This window comes from Equus asinus, chromosome 9 (genome assembly GCF_041296235.1).
Source record: "Equus asinus isolate D_3611 breed Donkey chromosome 9, EquAss-T2T_v2, whole genome shotgun sequence".
In the NCBI taxonomy this organism is placed as follows: domain Eukaryota; kingdom Metazoa; phylum Chordata; class Mammalia; order Perissodactyla; family Equidae; genus Equus; species Equus asinus.
Window position 1 is genome coordinate 65,533,315 of NC_091798.1, and position 16,153 is coordinate 65,549,467.

The window sequence follows — 16,153 nt, forward strand, 5'->3', positions numbered from 1 at the left end:
TTAATTAATTGATTTTTAAGGCAAAATAACAAGGTTATGAACATGATTTTTTTTTTTCCTGAGGAAGATTAGCCCTGAGCTAACTATCTGTTACCAATCCTACCCTTTTTGTGCTTGAGGAAGATTAGCCCTGAGCTAACATCTGTGCCAATCTTCCTCCACATTATATGTGGGATGCCACCACAGCATGGCTGATGAGTGGTGTAGGTCTGTGCCCAGCATTCCAATGCACAAACCTGGGCCACCGAAGCAGAATGTGCTGAACTTAACCACTATGCTACAGGGCCAGCTCCCCTGAATGTGATTTTGAAAATGATTAATTTGCTGGTGCTAGTTACACAAGTTTGTTCAGTCTGTAAATTTCATCAAGCTGAGCATCTATGATTTGTGCACTCTTCTATATGCATGTTATAATTCAATAAAAAGAGAGAGAGATCTTCATCTGGAAACTAGGTATAGAATAGCTTGAAGAGAGATAAAACATAAAATGCAACACAAGAAGGCAAATTAATAAGTCATTATAGCAATATAGCTTGAGAAATAAGGATCTATAATTGACAATGTTATTGAGAATTAAGATGAAAGAGCCCCAGCCTGGTGAACGGATTTAGGGAAAAAAAGAGAGACAGACAATCCAATGACAACTTGGAGCTTTTACCAAAAAAGAATGATGACAATATCAATAGAAATAGAAGAATGAGAATATGGAGCTACTTTAAAGAAAATACATCCATTTTAGTGAGAAATAAATGCTTAGGTAAAATATTAAGGCTAAAGATCCAAACTTGAAAATTAACTGCTTAAAGATGATAGATGAAACCAACAGACTGAATGCTGACAGAAAGCAGAGAGTCAAGGACAAAACCCATGAGAATCTGTCAATCGAGGAATGGGAGGAAGAGAGGCCAAAGGATCAAGATTAAGCAAGCAAAAGAATAAAAGAGGTTTGGCAGAGTTGCAGATGCCAGCATGAAAACGAAGATATTAGCAATGTCAGATGTGACAACTGCCTATGTGAAAACTACAAAAAAGTCATTATTGGAATCTTTGGCTAAAGTCAGTACAGTGAAGCAGTACCTCAGAAGCTCCTACCACCAATAACTAATGAAAAGAACAAAAAATAGTTTTTAAGAAAAACCAAAAATTTAAACATAGGAGCAAATAAAGAAGTACAATTTTATGTCACAAGTTTCACAACATGCTTTCAAAGGAAACAAAGAGAAAATTCTGGTGCTCTAGGCAGCACGGCAATGTGCTCAACAGTATCCCAACTTCCAGAAGATGTTCTGAGGAAGAAGAGTTAACAAAATCCTGAGAATTTACACTGGATACTCTAATACGAATAGAAGCAGGCAGAGAGTAAGGAGGCCAACCTAGGGAAAGTCAAGTAAGTATCTAAAGAGAGAAGTCCCTCTGTGCCAGGACAGGGCCTTGGAAAATGCAGGGAAGGCAGCCTTGGCTGGCCATTTTCCAGGGCTCTATGAAGAACTGGTGGATGAAATTAAACACAGGAATACATGATGTTTAATGGAATCTCATAAGAATGAGTAAATCTCAGGGCCCCCAAGAAGACCAAACTCAGCCCCAGCCAATATCTCCCCAACCCTTTACCTCTATGCTTATATGACAAAGAAACCAAAATTAAAAGTAAAACCCAGATTTTGCTCCAGACAAGATGTCACAGACCATTCGTCCCATCTCTTTGCCACAAAACACAACTATAAACACTGGATATAGCACAAGAGACAACCAAAGAAGACTGTGAACGGTGGGAAGAAGACAAACTTCTTTGGTCCTACGGCTAGAAGAACAGCACAGAGGCAGGGTGTCTTGTGTTCCCCTCACCCAACAGAAGAAAGTGATCCAGACCCAACTTTTCCCAACCTCCAATCTAGTGAAAAAAAAAAAGGCAGCTAAGTAGGCTAACTCCTCTCAGAATGGAACAGGAATCCCTCCGACATCAGGCAAGCCAGACACCACCAGCAAAGGAGGTTGATTATGAGCCTCACCAAAAACAAACAGCCAGGGTGATCACTCTCCTTCCTTGCTAGGCCTGAGAGTCCCGTTTTCTGCAAAGAGAAACTGAACCAGACAGGAAGCACCAGTAAGAGAGACCCAGCTACAGCAAGCAGCCCAGTCAGGAAGCCTTCTTGTCCCTCTAAGTCCGAGGATCCCCCTCCCCACCCAGAGACAACAGAACAGTCAAGCAGAACGGGCAAAAAGGACTAAGCTTTAGCAAGAGGTCTAGTAGAGGAGGCAACTTGTTCTCCATGGGTGCAAGACTCTCCTGTCCTGCCCAGAGACATCAGGGCAGCCAGGGGGCACAGTAAGGAAATCCTAGGTCACCACTTCCCTACCAATAGACATCTAGCAGCTCAGCCTAAGAAAACATCTTCTGCTCCCTGAAACAGCACTAGCAAGAACCAGTGGGAACCCTAGTAATACCAGACAAAGAAAGCAAAACAAAATAACAGCACAAAAACTCTGAAAATTAAACTGTCATTGAAACCACAGCCCACAAAAATAGGCTGAGGTCTGCATGATAAACCTAAATAGAGTGACTGCCTATGAAAATAAAAGACTGAAATAGGCCCCAGAGGGTCCTAACATAATAGACAAAATATCTAGGATTCAATGGAAAATCACCCGTCATACCAAGAACGAAGAAAACCACAACTTGGATGAGAAAAGTCAATTGACCAATCTCAACACCTAGATGAATCAGATGTCGGAATTATCTGAAAAGGATTTTAAATCAGCCATCGTAAAAAAGTTTCAACAATCAATTATAAATTTGCTTAAAACAAATGTAAAAATAGAAAATCTAAGCAAAGAAACAAGTTATAAAAATAACCAGATGGAAATTATAGAACTAAAAGATGCAATAACTGGGGCCGGAGCATTGGCACAGTGGTTAAGTTCACCCATTCTGCTTCGGCAGCCGGGGGTCTGCCAGTTCCGATCCCAGGTGCAGACATGGCACCACCTGTCAAGCCATACTGTGGCAGGTGTCCCATATGTATAGTAGAGGAAGATGGACACAGATGTTAGCTCAGGGCCAGTCTTCCAGGGCAAAAAAGAGGAGGATTGGCAGCAGATATTAGCTCACAGCTAATCCTCCTCAAAAAAAAAATGCAATAACAGGAATAAAATACTCACTAGATGAGTTCAACAGTAGACTGGAGATGACAGGGCATACAATTAGTGAATGTAAGGACAGAGCAATAAATAGAATTCACCCAATCCAAACAACAGAGAGAAAATAGGCTGCAAAACAATGGACAAAGTGACCTGTGGGACAATGACAAAAGATCCAATATTTGTATCATCTGAGTTCCAGGAGAGGAGAAAGAGAGAAAGGCGGAAAGAAGTATCCAAAGAAATATGTCCGTCTTGGTGAATAAGATACCATATAGCTACGGAAATCAAGACAGTGTGGTATTGGTAGAGGGCAGACAATCAATGGAATAGAACAGAGAACCCAGAAATGGACCCACTCAAATATCCTCAATGCTTTTTGACAGAAGTCCAAAAGCAATTCAATGGAGAAAAATAGCCTTTTTAACAAATGGTATTAGAGCAATAGGATATCTCTCGGCCAAAAAAAAAAAAAAAAAAAGGACCTTAACCTAACACCTTACACAAAAACTAACTCAAAAAGATCATGGACTCAAATGTAAACATAAAACTGCAAAACTTCTAGGAAAAAAAAAAATAGGAAGAAATCTTCAGGATCTAAAGCTAGGTAGAGTTCTTAGACTTGATACAAAAAACACAATCCATAAAAGGAATAAACGACAAATTGGGCCTCACCATAAGTAAAAGCTTTTGCCCTGCGAAAGCCCATGTGAAGAGGATAAAAAGACAAGCTACAGACTAGGAGAAAATATTTGCAAACCACATATCAGACAGAGGACTAGCATCTAGAATATATAAAGATCTCTCAAAATTCAACAGTTAAAAATAACAATCCATTAGAAAATGGGTAAAAGACAGGAACAGACATTTCATGGGAGAGGATATAAAAATGGCAAGTAAGGGGCTGGCCCCGTGGCCGAGTGGTTAAGTTCCCGCGCTCCGCTGCAGGCGGCCCAGTGTTTCATTAGTTCGAATCCTGGGCGCAGACATGGCACTGCTCACCAGACCACGCTGAGGCAGCGTCCCACATGCCACAACTAGAAGAACCCACAACGAAGAATACACAACTATGTACCGGGGGGCTTTGGGGAGAAAAAGGAAAAAATAAAATCTTTAAAAAAAAAAGAAAAAAAAATGGCAAGTAAGCACATGAAAAGATATTCAACATCACTAGCCATCAGGGAAATGCTATTAAAACCACAATAAGATATCACTACACACCTATCAGAAAGACTAAAATAAAATATAAGGACAAGACCAAATGCTTGTGAGGATGTAGAAAAACTGAATCACTCATTTGTTGCTGGTCAGAAGACAAAATGATAGAGTCATTCTGGTTTGTTATAAAACTAAACATTCAACTACCATATGACTCAGCAGTTGTACTCTTAGACATTTATACCAGAAAAATGAAAACACAGTTTACACAAATACCTGTATACAAATGCTATAGTAGCTTAATTTATAACAGCCAAAAAAGCAGAATCAGCCCAAATATCCTTCAACAGGTGAATATATACCATAGAATGCTACCCACAGTAAAAAGGAACAAACTTTCGATATAGGCAACAACTTGGATGAATATCCAGGAAATCCTGCTGAATGACAAAAGCTGATCCCAACATTACATACTATCTGATTCTATTTACATAACATGCTTGAAATGACCAAATTCTGGAAAAAGGACAGATTAGTCGTTGCCAGGGTTTAGGGCCTGCAGAATGGAGGAGGGAGGTGAGTGTGGTTATAAAAGGGGAACACAAGGGATTCTAGTAGTGTTGGAACTGTTTAGTACCTTGATGGTAGTGGTCGATACATGAACCTAGACAGGTAATAAAATTTTATAGAACTTAATATTTGCACAACAATGAGTACAAGTAAAACTGGAGAAATATGAATAAGATTAGTGGATTATGTTAATGGTAATATCCTGGTTATCATATTTACCATAGTTTTGCAAAATGTTACCATTCAGGACAACTGGACAAAATGTACAAGGGATCTCTCTGTATTATTTCATACAACTGCATGTTAATCTACAATTACCTCAATAGAAATTTCAACTAAAAAAAAGTAATGCCCAAACCTCAAACTATAGCTAAGAGAAAGAACAATAACGTACAGAGGGTGTCACAAATTTAGCTTCATTCCTCCAGAAGTAATTGTCAGAGCTGTTATCCATAAGGAAGACGAAAAGAAATTGCAAGGAAATTATACAGTCACGTTGTAGCCTAAAATTACAGAGAGAGGAAGAGACAGAGATAGGGAGGACAGTGATTTATATTAAAGACTGATTTGTAATGTAAGTTCCAATCAGGCAGGGAGTTACTCTGTTCTCTTCCCCCAATCTATCTCTAGTGCTTAAAACAGTGCCCTGCATACAGGCGACAAGAAAGAGCTGCTAAATGAATTAACTGGTTGAAGCTACACAGCATTGTGTATGCACTTTCTCATGTGTCCCACAGGCCCCTTCTTCATTCTTTAGGATACTTGGTAATACTAGGTATTAATTTTACAACTCTAACCTACAGGTTAAAATTCAAACTCCTGGGCTGACCCAGTGGCATAGTGGTTGAGTTCACACTCTCCACTTCGGCAGCCCGGGGTTCACAGGTTCGGATCCCAGGCACAGACCCAGCAGCGCTCTTCAAGCCATGCTGAGGCAGCATCCCATACAAAATAGAGGAGGACTGGCACAGATGTTAGCTCAACGACAGTCTTCCTCAAGCAAAAAGAGGAGGATTGGCAATGGATGTTAGCTCAGGGCCAATCTTCCTCACAAGAAAAAAATTCAAACTCCTTTGCCTGGTAATCAAAGCTGGGCCCAAACAACTTTCCACTCTCAACAACAGCACCACAACTTACTACTTATGGTTCCTTAATTGTCTCATGATCATACACCTGTCCCTTTGCAGATGTTGTTCCTTCAGTCTAAATGTTTTTCCTCCCTTGTCTGCCTGGAGAATTATCAACACTAAACTTTAAAGTTGTATTCTCTGTGCAGGTTTCTCTGACGATCCCCACAACAAAACCACCCAGGCCAACTTACGTGCTCCCTTTTCTCAGATCTCAGGGATCATGTATGTATCTGTGATGAACATAACACTTCTCATAGTATATTTTAACTATTTGTTCAGTTCTATTTCTCCCATTAAACTATAAACAACATGGAAATAAGAATATCACAGATTTTTCATCTTTATATTACTAGGGCTTAGGTTACTACCCAGAATACAGTAGATATTCTATTTACTGTAAACAATTATAAGAGTGAATCCATTTTTTAAAAGATCTGTAAATAAGATTTTAAAATAAAAAGATCTATAATTTAGTGGAAAGTATAAATCATACAGAAACAGAGTATTATACAAAAGTACATGCATATTATTAGCAAAGATGTCTATCCCTAAATAGCACCTTTTTAAAATAAAACTAGTAAAAATCCTAAGAAACTATTGACTATTTAGATTTATTTAAATCTATCTTATTTAATGGTATTCAGTTTGGTATTTAGGATCAAGTGAATTATGCTGAGTTTTCAACTCACTATAAATAGTGATTAAAGACTTTAAAAGAAACATTAAAAATTTCTATACTTTCAAATATTAGAAGTTCAATTTGCATAAAATAGATCTATAAATACATACTTCAATGGAAGTTATCAAATAGCAAAATATAAAACAGGTAACGAGTTTCCTTGGTGGAATAACAGAATTCCCATGGTATTTTTTGTAAGTTAAGGATATATGCAAGTATTTGCTCTAAAATGTCTCCTGTTTTTGAGCTTTTGGCTCCATAACTGACAACTTTCACATTCTCCAAGTACACAGATGAAAATACTGTTTTTATATAGCATAAAGAAAGTTTAATCTGTATGGAGTATTCTCTTTCAAGTAAGGACAACTTGTTTTAACACAGATAATGTCCTATGGTCAAAAATATTTCATTTCCCTTATTTTAACATTGACAACAAGATTCAAACATAACACTGAAGGTATGCTAAAGTAGAAAAATCAGCAAAGAACTAAATAAAAACTGTGTAATAGGGGCCAGCCCCATGGCCGAGTGGTTAAGTTCATGCGCTCTGCTTCGGCAGCCCAGGGTTTCGCTGATTCAGATCCTGGGTGCGGACATGGCACCACTCATCAAGCCATGCTGAGGTGGTGTCCCACATAGTACAACCCGAAGGACCTACAACTAGAATATCCAACTATGTTCTTGGGGGCTTTGGAGAGAGGAAGAAGAAGAAGAAGAAGAAGATTGACAACAGATGTTAGCTCAGGTGCCAATCTTGAAAAAAATCAAAACTGTGTAATAGAAAAAGGAAACTTTTCATTCTTCCCCCAACAGATATTCTCATGAGCTAGCAAGAAATTCAATAGAGTTTGAATTGACAATCTGTGATTAATAAAATCTATCAAAATCAGTTTATGGTTCAAATTACTTTATCAGAATATGTTTATTCTTTGATAAAGACTATAAAATCATTAACCAAAGTACAAAAATAATTATCTAACAGTATTTCTTACCTTTTATATGCATCAATACTGAGAGAAGTCAGAAACAGTGGCTGTTTGAATAAAATATTAAGCTGCCTGCAGCAAGACAGAAACAAAGTCACAAAAGCCACTGAGTGTGCAAGAAATAACCACAGTTACAAACCAAAAAAGTGATCTCATGTGAAACAAAGTGAGGTGCTTTTCAGAAGCAAACAGGCAGGAACTAACAATCACCAAAATTTAACTTGAAGACATTGTTCATCACCAGTTTATGTATGCTGACCTTGGCCACCTTACAGACAGAATATTAAAATTGCTCCTATGCTTTCTTTATGTGAAAGCGTGGCTTCTACCTTAATTTAAAATAAAAGAGAAATTCAACTGAAACAGCACTGGACTAGCCAGGCTATTGGAACAGCATTAATGGATGATGATGTTCCACGGAGAGAGAACACTTAATAAAAACCGTGCAAGTCTATAAACAAATGAACAACATGTGTGCCTTTAAATTAACTATTTTTTTAATTTTAAAAATGTCTTTGAAGTACTGACATTTAAAATTATACAGGGAGAGCAGAATTATTAACAGAAAGTTTTTCTGTGTTTTGTTATTAATATAAATCAACAGGTATTTATTGAGTAACCATGAGAAAGATACTGTTAGGGATACAAAGATAAATAAAATCTGGATTACTAAATTCAAACAATTTACAGTGTAATAAGAATAAATACACAAGATCACAGGTAACGATGAAACAATTCATTCAAAATTCATTCAGCAACATGTATTAAGCACTTGTTTGCCAGGCATATTTCTCAGTGCCAGGAATACCAAGACACGTAAGACTATAGTACCTACTCTCAAGAAGTTCACACCCTACTAGTGGTGACAAAAATGGAAACAAACGCCATATAATTCAACAGGTTCACAAATACAAACTGTTATAAGCTCAGTGGGGATAAAGAGGAAGGATGCACAACATTTCTAGAATCCATCAGGGAAGGCTTCACAGGATATAAAAGCCTGAGGTACAAAATGCTGCAAAAACACAGAGAAAGGAAAGAACACAGCAGAGGAGGGGACTTAAGGTTTTATTAGAAAGAGAATCTCATTTTGCCATATATACATGTACCAAATTATCACCTTAAACTTACACAGCATTATATGTCAATCATATCTCATTAAAGAGGTGAAAAAATATTTTTTAATTAAAAAAAGATAACAGGGGCTGGCGTGGTGGTGTAGTGGTTGAGTTCGCATGCTCTGCTTCGGTGGACCGGGGTTCAAGGGTTCAGATCTTGAGTGCAGAACTACATACCACTCATCAAGCCATGCTGCAACAGTGTCCTACATACAAAATAGACGAAGACTGGCACAGGTGTTAGCTGAGCGACAATATTCTTCAAGCGAAAAAAGGAAGATTGGCAACAGACATTAGCTCAGGGCCAATCTCCCTCATCAAAAAAAAAGAGAGAGAGAGAGAACAGAGCCAGCCCTAATGGCCTAGTGGTTAAAGTTCAGCGCACTCCACTTCAGCAGCCTAGGTTGGGTTCCCAGGCACAGAACCACACCACTTGTATGTCAGTAGCCATGCTGTGGTGGCAGCTCACATAGAAGAACTAGAAGGACTTACAACTAGAATATATGACTATGTATTAGGATTTGGGGAGTGGGAAAAAAAAGAGAGAGGAAGATTGGCAACAGATGTTAGCTGAAGGCGAATCTTTCCGGGGTGGGGGGGGAGAAAACATTGTTGATAAGACCTGAGAGATATTTATGAAAGGAGTATACATATGTACGTGTGTGTGTCTGTTCTGCAAAGGTGTTTGTAGGAGGTGGCTTTGGAAGCAGACAGCCCCGGGTTGAAATCCTAACTCTACAATTTAATAGCTATGTAACAGAACCTTTTAATTCACCTCCTGGAAGCTCAATTTTCTTTAAAATGAGGATAATAATACCGACTTTGCAGAGTTGTTGTGAAATGTAAACGAGCTAAAGTATTTAATGTGTCTGGCTTTAGATAGACTTAAAAAGTGGTCATTACTGGAGTGATGTCAGCAGCATGGTGGAGTGAGCTGTTCCCTTTGTCTCTCCCTTCTAAGTTACAACTAAATGGACATTTATTAACCAACAGAGGATTCCCTACAAACCACAAAGGACGCCTGAGAGATCCACACAGCCACAGTTGTGAAGTTGGGTAGACTGGATCCCCAGATGGCAGTGGAAGTGGGTGAGCAGACCCCTTCCTCTCCCCAGCAGCAGCGATCCAGGTTGTGGGTCCTCATGCAGTGGCCAGCACAACTGTAATGGAGGGCAGGAGTAGACCAGCCAGAGAGCAAACACTTTCAGAGTAGTAGCCCAGCCTGAGGGAGCACCAACAATGCCTCAGTGGCCCTGCCCATGGGAACACTCCCCAATAGGCAGCTGCTCAGCCCCCTCAACAGAGCCCTGCCCACAAAGTGCAGAGGCTCAGCAGAGCTGCCCGTGACCACAGAGTTGGCCTGCACATGAAAGAAAGCAACCATCCCTTCCCACCTAGTGCAGCAGCTAGGCCAGTCCCCTGCCAAGCACAGTGGTCCTGGCTGCATGAGAACAACCTGCCAGTGGAGCACAGAGGCCCTGCCTGCAAGTACATGTGTGACCCACCGAGCAGCAGAGGCCAGGCCACACAAACGCAGAGCAACCCTATGCTATGGCTTCCAGCAGACAGGGTGAGATCAAAAAACACAGCTCCTGCCCCCTCCCAGCAGTGGCAGGTAGAATCTGCAACCTGATATTGCCACAAATGCACCAGCAAAGGATCAATTCATTAAACACCACGAGGAGCTAAAGTAACACTTCAGAGCACAAGGAAAATGACAAGTCTGCAGAAACCAATTCTGAAGTCACAGAAATTTACAATCTAAACAACAGATGGGCTGGCCCAGTGGCACAGTGGTTAAGAACACATGCTCCACTTCAGCGGCCTGGGGTTCACAGGTTCAGATCCCAGGTGCAGACCTATGCACTGCTCATTAAGCCATGCTGTGGCAGTGTTCCACATAAGCACGGAGGAACGCTGGCACAGATATTAGCTCAGGGACAATCTTCCTCAAGCAAAAAGAGGAAGATTGGCAACAGATGTTAACTGAGGGTCTATCTTCCTCACAAAAAGAATTTTTTAATTAAAAAAATAATAAATGACAGAGAATTCAAAATAGTTGTCATAAAGTAATTCAACAACTTACAAGAAAACTCAGAAAGACAGCTCAACGCACTTAGGAATAAAATTAATAAGCAAAGGGAATACTTCACCAAAGAGATTGAAGCTTTAAAAAGAAAACCAAACAGAAATTCTGGAGATGAAGAACACAATTAATGAGATAAAAAATAAGGTAGAAACCATAAAAAATATAGCTGATGTTATGGAGGACATAATTAGTGCTTTAGAGTAAAGAAATACATAAATGCTTCAGCTGGAGAGGAGATAGAGAGAATTAAGATTTTTTAAAAATGAAGAAATTATTCAAGAAATATCTGACTCAATTAGGAAAACCAACATAAGGATTATAGGTATTCCAAAGAGAGAAGAGAGGAAGAAAGGAGCAGAAAACTTACTCAAATAATAGCTGAGAACTTCCCAAAAATTTACATATTTTATATATTTTATATATAATACGTATATAATATAAAATATAAATATAATTATATACATTTATATAATTATAATATATATTTTTTAATATTTAAATATTTACTTATTAACATGTATTATATATAATACATGATATATAAAAATATATTTATATACATATGGTCTATCTTTCAGAATGTTCCATGTCCACTTGAGAAGAATGTGTATTCTGCAGTTTTTGGATGGAATGTTCTACATATCTCTCTATTAAGTCCATCTGGTCTAGTATTTCATTTAAGGCCACTATTTCCTTGTTGACTTTCTGTCTGGATAATCTATCCATTGATTTAAGTGGAGTGTTGAGTTCCCCTACGATTATTGTGTTGCTGTCAATTTCTCCCTTTAGGTCTGTTAATAGTTGTTTTGTATACTTTGGTGCTTGTGTGTTAGGTGCATATATATGCACAAGTGTTATGTCTTCATGGTGGAATGTCCTTTTTCTCATTTTAACCTGCTCCTCATCTCTCATTGTCTTTTTTAGCTTGAAGTCTGCTTTGTCTGATATAAGTACGGTAACACCTGCTTTCTTTTTTAAGCTCTTTTTTTAAAAATTTGAGTTCATAATAGTTTACATCATTGTGCAATTTCAGTTGTACATTATTTCTTGTCTGTCACCACATAAGTGCCCCCCTCCACCCCCTGTGCCCACCCATCACTCCCTTCCCCTGGTAACCACTGAACTGTTTTCTTTGTCCATGTGATTGTTTATATTCCACATATGAGTGAAATCATCTGGTGTTTGTCTTTCTCAGTCTGGCTTATTTTGCTTAGCATAATTCCTTCCAGGTCCACCCATGTTGTTGCAAATGGGATGATTTTGTCTTTTTTATGGCTGAGTAGTATACCATTGTATATCTATGCCACATCATCTTTATCCAATCATCGGTCGATGGGCACTTGGATTGTTCTCAAGTCTTGACTATTGTGATTACCCCACCTAGCTGTTATTTGTCTCCAAATCTGCCCCTCAATCTCCACTTGCCCCAAAATCTTATTCTCTAGTTCAACTCTTAACTTCACCCATGGAGGTTTTAAGGTCTGTAGTCTTCTCCAAAGACCCATTCGATCCAACTCCATTTCAAGTGCCCACTGCTACTGCCCACAGCCTGAATCCAAAACTGCTTGATCTCTGCAATGGTAAACATTAATATTCTAGTTTTAGGCTACAACCTACTACATTCTGTCTCTCTCAAGTCTTAACTGCTGCTATACCTACTCTCTGACCTCCAAGAGATCTCCACCAATCAAATTATTTTCCCTAAAATTTATTAGCTTCCCCTATATTCTCTCCCATCTAGGGTGAACAGGCCACTTATCATCCAGAACTAGGATACTTTTCTGAGTGAAATGAGGTGCTACTCTTTATTATGCCACGACAACAAGTGTAAACCTGCACTATCCCAGGCAAACTGCAACATACAGACCCCTACTTCTTTCCCTACACATACTGAATCAAATGACTTCCCCAGATTTTCTGTGTTTCTACTGCACTTGTACTAACAACCTCCAACTCTGATTCTGACTCTGAATCCTTGTTGACTCCTCTTAGCCCCCTTTTTTTAAAAGCTTGGCTAACTCTTACTAGTATTTCAAGATTGTGCTCACGTGACCTTCTCCAGGCAGCATCCTCTGCCTCTGCTCTTTGATATCATAATACTCGGTAATGACAATGTCCTATTCATGATTATATCTCATGTTTCTCACCTAATGTCGGCATATAGGCATATACACATAGATGCACTCAAAAAGTCTTAAAGTTTTACTCTAATTATCTCATTCATTTATTCTACAATGCATCATATGAAAAAAGATCACTTTTATAATTTCATACAGATTAAACAAGTCAAAACAAAGGTACTTCTAAATTAATAGATAGCAATTATACTAATAAAAACTAGCAGGTATTTTTCTTAGCCTAAATTTTTAAAATTTTATCTTCCTCATACATTCATTTACTCTGGTTTTTTTGACTATTATTCTCTGCTAGTGATTCTGTCCTCTTGTACATCCCACAAATTTTGGAAGTACATGGAGCATAAGTAGAAATCAAAGAATAAGCAGGAAAAGCATATTTCAGAACATGTACATCAAATGGTCCTATTTTACAAACTATAAAAACATAAGCAATGTGTTTTTGAATATATTTTAAAAGTCCAAATTGATATATATCAAACTTTTAACATTAGCTATCTCCTGAAAGTGAGACTTGGAATAGGAGGAAGAATGTCACTTTCCATTTTATGTATCTCTAGTTTACATTTTTATAAAAAGCAGGTATTTGTTCTGTAATTTAAAAAATATATTAAAAAAAGATTCCCCACAAGTTTTTTTTTAAGGCTGAGGGTTATGAAGGTAAAAATCAAATTTCACAGATGGAATGCATTAAAAATTATTTCTCCTTATATATTTGATTTATTTTTATTTAGAAAATGACAAAGGTACTTATATCATGATCATTACTTCTCTGAAAAATCTTCCAATTGTATTCCCACTCACAGAATGCTTCTGGTTTCCACCGAACAATTTCATCCCTGTTCTATATCCTGGGCTCCTGAACCAATTCTAGCTCTAACTGAGCACCTCAATAATGAATTGGTCGAGTCACAGGTCTTACCATTACTGTGGTTGCACAGCAAAGGAATCTTTGTCTTTCTGCTCTATGTCTTACTAAAGCCTTTCATTCATTCATTCATTCATTCATTCATCTAATAAGTACTTATTAACTGTCTACAATATGCCAGGGACTGAGTGAAGTCCTACGTATACAGAGATAAAAAGTACTGGTCAAAGCCTCAGGGAGCTTATTAGAGGAGAAGCAGTACTAAGATGTAACAATAATTGCTATAAGGAATCCCTGCGCAAAGAGTAGTAAGAGCACAAGAAAAGGATAATCTAATGCAGGCTGGAGCAAAAGGAAGGAAAAGGCTTCACAGACCTCACTAACCCACTTAGAGTAGTCCCTTCCTCATTAACACTTTTTTCCTTTCCACTCAACCAAAATATGATTCTCCTCTCTTTGAAAATACTGCTTAAAAGTTACCTCCTATTCCCTCCCCTCAAATTCCAGTTGTTCCTAAATGCCATATAATTCTTAAAGAAAACCCACCAAATCTGTGAAACTCAAAAGCATGCAAAGCAGGAAGAAAGAGAACACTGACAGAATGCCAGCTCTACATAAGTACCAGAGAGAGCAGGTACTTAAATCTTTTCTGGGGCTGGCCCCGTGGCCGAGTGGTTAAGTTCGCGCGCTCCGCTGCAGGCAGCCCAGTGTTTCGTTGGTTCGAATCCTGGGCGCGGACATGGCACTGCTCATCAGACCACGCTGAGGCAGCGTCCCACATGCCACAACTAGAAGAACCCACAACGAAGAATATACAACTATGTACCTGGGGGCTTTGGGGAGAAAAAGGAAATAATAAAATCTTTAAAAAAAAAAAAAAAAAAATCTTTTCTCATTGTGCCTAGCTCTGGTGGTCTCTAGTAACTTGTTTATTTATCATTTGCATTTATCTACTTCCCACTTGAAACTGTGCATTTTTCAAAGATGAAGGCTTAGACTGCTACTGCTTTATAATGTCCAGAGTCTAGATATATATTCCTAGGTATAACCAACTGGTTAGAAGGTAGGGATGGGTAACGGTGGGTGGAGGAGGAACTCCTGCAGACTTCTGTTGTTTTAAATGAATTTCAATGGCTGACTAGTGCCAGTGGATCAAACGCAACGTAAACCTCCCAGTTTTCTTAACTTTAACTTAATGCAACTAAATGTAAAAACCTCAGCCAATGTATACCTACAGTTGGAATGATGTTTTTCTTAAAAAGCTTGGAATAAACAACTTTATCTCCAGCAACCTCAGAGAATTGCAAATAAGTTTTGAATGAATAATATTCTAAGAAACCAGGAAATTCTCAAGAGAGACATTAAGTATATACAACCTATATCTCTTAAAAGAAAATATAGATCATGAAAAATAAAAAGAGGGACTGTTCAAGATTAAAAGAGAATAAAGAGACATAAGAATCAAATGCAATGCATGAATCTTGGGTCCAAAAAACTCAAAAAAAAAACATTTAGGGACAATTGGGGAGATGTGAATATGGACCATTATATTAAACATACTCTTAAATTACCATTAATTTTCTTATATGTGATATTGATATTATGATCATCAAGGAAACTATCCATGCTCTTAGGATATGCATGCAAAAACATTCATATTATCATGATCTCTTTAATATAGTTTCAAATGGTTTTAAAAATATATAAATATATAAAGAGAGAGAAAATGTAGCAAAATGTTAACAGTGAGTGAATACAGATGAAAGATAGTATGGGTTTTCATTGCCCTGTATTTTCTATTTTTCTGTAGCACTCAACATTTTCAAAATGAAATGTTGAAGGAGTGGAAAGATAGAAAGCACAGGAGGAGGCCAGCTTACTAAAAGAAAACCAGCTGTGTGATCTTGCACAGGTCACAGAAGCTCTCCGGGCCTCAGCTGAAGGAGGAGGAAGTGGATGATCTGTAAGGTTCTTTCCAGCTATAAATCCCATTATTCTACTACTTCTAATCAGTTCTAAAACTCAAAAGAGAACAATATGCAAAGTGGAAAAACTCATCGGACTGTTGTAAAATTAAATGAAGTGTTTAAAACAGCTAGCCAAATGCCTGTCACATAGAGCACAAACAATAAATATTAACTCCTCTCTTTTGAGAAAACATCTTAGAAATTCTTCAGCGAAAAAACAAAAGAAAGACAGGACTACCAATTAACTTAGAAGAAATAAGTAACAGAACTGGAAAGATTTATTTTAATATCTATTCAATTTCAGTTTGCACCTAA

At 38.0% G+C, this 16,153-nt stretch overlaps 1 protein-coding gene across 12 annotated transcripts in view; it reads right to left on the reverse strand.

Annotated features, from left to right (window-relative positions):
* The window catches only part of FER (FER tyrosine kinase), a 435,477-nt gene that overhangs the window by 400,168 nt on the left and 19,156 nt on the right, over nucleotides 1-16,153 (reverse strand). The window contains exons 2-3 of one of the 12 annotated variants that reach the window (XM_070517624.1): nucleotides 7,668-7,733; nucleotides 5,261-5,369 (exon numbers count right to left, since the gene is read on the reverse strand). The exons of 10 other annotated variants lie outside the window; for them this stretch is intronic. The gene's annotated coding sequence lies outside the window, so the exon portion shown is untranslated. The remainder of the gene's footprint in view (nucleotides 1-5,260; nucleotides 5,370-7,667; nucleotides 7,734-16,153) is intronic. One more of the 12 variants, XM_014843201.3, reaches the window with a different exon arrangement.